The sequence below is a fragment of the Nanorana parkeri genome, unplaced genomic scaffold (assembly GCF_000935625.1).
Source record: "Nanorana parkeri isolate BGI_ZX_2015 unplaced genomic scaffold, ASM93562v1 scaffold356, whole genome shotgun sequence".
Lineage (NCBI taxonomy): Eukaryota > Metazoa > Chordata > Amphibia > Anura > Dicroglossidae > Nanorana > Nanorana parkeri.
This window is the reverse complement of record NW_017306624.1, coordinates 649747-654764: the sequence shown is the minus strand read 5'-3', so window position 1 is coordinate 654764 and position 5018 is coordinate 649747. Positions and strand designations below refer to the sequence as shown.

Below are 5018 nucleotides of genomic sequence, written 5' to 3'. Positions count from 1 at the left end.
CTTCGTCTCATGTCTCCGCCGCCACCGCACGCTCAGGCTCCCATCATGGCTTCCCTGCGAGAGTCAGCCAAGAGACTTCGCGTATCCTTCCGCGTCCGTCAGCACAGATCATTCCGCCTTCTGCTCAGCGCAATGTAGTCCGCGCCACATCATCCAGCCGCCGCTCGGCTGCTCTGCGAGTTGCCGCCACCTCCGCTCCGACGACACGTTACGAGTCCGGCGTTCAGAGCCTTCAGCGCGACATACGGGGAGAGTATTTCGTGAAGGAATGGAAGGATTTGAGATTTGAAGCGGAAGGATATTTTTCCACAGCCGGAACTATTTTTCGTTCCTTGAGGAGGGGGAGTCACGTGGTGTAGAAGTGGGGAACTTTTACAAAATGTCATTTTTTTTTTTTTACTTCATTTCCCTCTCTTCCTCCTGCTGTAGAGAAAGAAATGAGAGGCCTTCTCTGTACTTCTCCCAGCATTGGGGGGGCCCTGCAAACAATACACTTCATTCCCTCCAACCCTTCTATAATATGTTCTCAGAAATACATATATTCTTTCTTAGGATTTTGGAAGATTGAGTCATATTTGATTAAACCATTTCTTTTTTCCACAAAGCAGCTCAGCCTCAAATATGTACACTGTAAACACAAATGTCATCCAGACCAGCGGTCGCCAACCAATGGTCCGTGGACCACTGGTGGTCTGCGAGAAAAATTTGGTGGTCCGCAGAAAAATCTGGACATTATTTGCATTTTTTATGTTTTATTAATAATAAAACAAAAATAATATTCTAAGAAATTCTTATATTCTGAATGACAATTTTCGCCTTTATATTGCACTAAATTCACACACTGTACTAGAGAGGGGGAAGCAAGAGAGGTGCAGGTCAGGGTAGTCTTAAGGCAACCGTTGCCGAGCCGCACGCTTCAGTATTGTTTCGACCGGCGGACTGGGCCGGGGGGCAGGGAAGCCATTCTCTGATGCCGTGCAGGCTGGGCCGTCATTGAAGCGGCACGGAGGCTCCGGGGCTGCCTCTCACTGACTCAAGCAGCGGCTGTCACAAGGAATGCGTGGCTCTCAGTACAGACAGCACAAGCTGCCAGTGATCTTGAGAAGCGGCGTGTTCCTTATCATAGCCGTAAAGCATTTACGATTTTGTTATCATTAAATAATAATTTATCATTTTGTCATATTAAATATGTGCATTTCATATTAATAAAGTGGAAGATCTCTGATCATTATTTTACAAATGTATTTATCTTTTTAAAAAATTCATATTAGTGGTCCGCGGGATATAAAATGATTAATTTAGTGGTCCACGACGTCCGAAAGGTTGGCCATCCAACTTAATTATAAGAGATTTGGGGGTTAATCTGGGGGGCATATTTATTTATTATTATTATTATGAACTCCCACACAAATACTCCAAATTCCATAGACCTATGAGATACTTACGGTGTATCAAAATGCCAAAGAAGAAAAATAAACTCTGTGAGAGAAGTCATTTATTATATTTTAAAAAATTACCTTGATTAGAAACTGTTTGAGATTCTTCTATAAATACAAAATTATATATATTTCTATATAAAAATGACCTCTAATAAATAAAACGTATATTTAGGTCAATGCCTTGTCTTATCAGACTGTTTGAGATTCCCTATAAATCTATACACTCGCAAGTTATCCTCTTATATGTGTTACCAAAACATTTGTCTGTTTGGGAATAGTGTTCACTTGTGTATTGTGTTATATGTATACATCAGTATATAGAGATTATTATTATTGGTAGGGAATCTCAAGCAGTCTGCTCAATGTGTTGGTCTTGCTATGTGTTTTATGTAATAAAAGGTCATTTTTTTTAAATATAATAAAAGGCTAAATTCCACTCGCAAGCTCTGGTGCAAAATCTTAAGGGGTTATTCACGAAGGAGCCAAAGGATCCAGCCGTAGTTTCGGCTGGTCGTTCAGCTCTCTTCGGCCGCCACGAAGGGCTGCTGTACGGGCTGTAAGCCCTGCAAATGACAGCTGGGTGGAGCCACCTGTGATGTCACGGCTGGCTCCGCCCAGTTGTAATGACAGATCCGCATCCCCAAATGACCCAGGGATGCTGATATGTCATTAACCACTTCAAGACCAGGTGTTTAGACCCCCTTCCTGGCCAGGCCATTTTTCAGTGTTTCTCTAGCAGGTGGCAGCCAATAGGAAACAGTTGGGCAGAGCTAGCTGTCACTTTTTACATTTATTAATTTTTTTAATCTTTATTTTTTAATTTTACTATTTATCTACATTTTTTTTTAAATAGTTTTTAAACTTTTAAAAAAAAACTCCTTTCATTGCTTTTCTATTCTGCTTGGTACCACCGAGGTACCGAGCAGAATAGCGGAGCCGAATGCCGCTAGGTGGCATTCAGCTATTCACTCACTGCCGTTCGGCACCTATGAGAATAGGGGCGAACGGCAGTGAGTGAGGTGTCGGAACTTCGGCTCAGCCGATCCAGATGTTGGATCGGCTGAGTCCAAGTCAGAGTCCAAGCAGAGCATGTTCGGCTGACCAAAGTGCAGCCGATGTATGGCTGATTTCAGTCAATGTACGGCCGAAATCAGCCGTACTGAGCCGGAGTGAATAGCCGAATGTTGTTTGGCTCACTTCACTTCAGCTGGGTTAATCACTCGGCTGCCTTTGGCAGCTTTGTGAATAACCCCCCTAGTGTCCGGCCGTACCAATTTACTGAAAATGGTTTGAATGCCTTAAAGTATAAATAAACTCTTTTTTTGTTGTTGTTGCATATATCTACTGCTAGCAAGCAGTAGATATATGCAAAAACATTTTAAAAAGTTACTAAAAAGGTTATATTCTTACCTCTGTTTTCGTCGCTTGCTCCAGCCTGAAGGTCTGAAGATTCTCAGCATGATGGGGCAGGGGCATGCGCAGTACAGATCTTCGGCGGGGAGAAGAGGAGAGACTCACTGTCACTGTAAGTCAATGCACGCAGCCGTGAGCGTGGATGCGGACAGACACCGTGGGACAGGAAGAGATAGGAGTATGCAGTGGATCACAGACCGGCACCAGCGCTGGAAGGATTGCTGAATACAAGTGGAAGGAAGAAGATGATCAGATCAAGGGGCATCATTTAAGGTAAGTCCATAAAGCAGCTTTGAGGGGGGAGAAAAATATTTGTGACTTTAATGTCACTTTATCTTCTTTATTTACTACATAACTCGTCCTGCTGGTTGCCTCCTGCCTTTTTTCGGCAGGCTACAGCTGCATTTAGGGACCTTATTTGAAAAAAATAAACTTCCAAGGATTAAACTGGAGTACATACAATATTCCATTTCTATAGGAGGCCTTGCAGCCCAAAATCAGTGGGTCTATTATCTCACTGCCCAAATTCAACATATAGCTGGCTGGGAGAAAGGCAACTGCCCTACTTCCTCCTTTCTTATTATCTCCTCTCTACATCAGGGTGTGGATTCTCTACATGGCCTTGACACTCCTGTCTACTTAAAGGATTGTGAGCTCTACCTACGCTGTACTTGATGGAAAAACTCTGGCTGACAATTAAGGCTCTTTTGGGTATTTCTGTCCATATTAGATATACTCCTCTCTTGCACAATGAACTGTTACCAGAAGTGTGTAGGTTGGAGTGTTTCAGCAGATGCGAGAATAGTAATGGGCCGAACACCCCCGTGTTCGGTTCAAATTCGAGCTTTAGAACGTGGAAAAAGTTTGAATTTGAACTTAATGCAAGTTTATGGGGCTGGAACTTTGAAAATCAATTGTCGTCCTTTTGAAGGCTTATATGCAAGTTATTGGCCATAAAAAAGGGTATGAGGATTCGGGTACTGCCCTGGGGGACATGAATCAATTAAAGAAAAAACTTAAAAAATACAGTTTTTAAAGGAGCAGTGATTTTAACATTGCTTAAAGTGAAACAATAAAAATTAAAAATTCCTTTAAATATCGTGCCTGGGGGATCCCCCTTAAACTGCCTGTAGTCCTAGCTTTTTGTCTTCCACAGAGTGTACCATACACCTGAGTTTCTTCACAGAATTGGGGCTAGAACAGACCTTAACTGTGGTTGATGCAGCCATGTGCAATGCAAGGCTCCTGGTAGCAGGACTGACAACAGACTGTACTGGCAGCATGACTGACAGCAGACTCTACTGGTAGCAGGAATAACAGCAAACTGTACTGGTAGCAGCAATGACAGCAGACTGTACTGCTAGCAGGAATGACAGCAGACCATACTGGTAGCAGGACTGACAGCAGACTGTACTGGTAGCAGGACTGACAGCAGACAGTACTGGTAGCAGGACTGACAGCAGAGTGTACTGGTGGCAGGACTGACAGCAGAGTGTACTGGTGGCAGGAATAACAGCAGACTGTACTGGTAGCAGCAATGACAGCAGACCATACTGGTAACAGGACTGACAGCAGACTGTGCTGGCAGTATGACTGAGAGCAGATTGTACTGGTAGCAGGAATGATAGCAGACTGTACTGGTAGCAGGGCTGACAGCAGACCATACTGGTAGCAGGACTGACGGCAGACTGTGCTGGCAGTATGACTGAGAGCAGACTGTACTGATAGCAGGAATTACAGCAGACTGTACTGGTGGCAGGACTGACAGCAGACCGTACTGGTAGCAGAATAGACAGCAGAACTGGTAACTGGACTGGTAGCAGGCAGGTAGCAGGAATTGATGCAGCAAGGGGCTCTGATGTCCAGGAACAGACTGATACAAGCAATGACTACTCCAGCTTCAATGGACACCAGAGTCCCGTGGCATGGCACATAGTGTGGCCTCGACACTACCGCCAAAACTTGCCATCTACTAGGGAGGGAGGAGACGCCAACGCAGGAACGAGGAAGCTATGTGACTATGACATACAGTTTAGTAAAAACTTTTGAAAAAGTTTAGAAATAAATTCCTTCCTTGACCTTTGTAGTAAATATTATAGATAAATATGGTTGGTAACACCCCAACTAAATCACAGACCACAAACATTGTATTGTTCTGGTTTTTAT

At 43.8% G+C, this 5018-nt stretch overlaps 1 protein-coding gene across 1 annotated transcript in view; it reads right to left on the bottom strand.

Annotated features, from left to right (window-relative positions):
- The window catches only part of PTEN (phosphatase and tensin homolog), a 65335-nt gene that overhangs the window by 53769 nt on the left and 6548 nt on the right, over positions 1-5018 (bottom strand). The gene's annotated exons all lie outside the window — the stretch shown is intronic.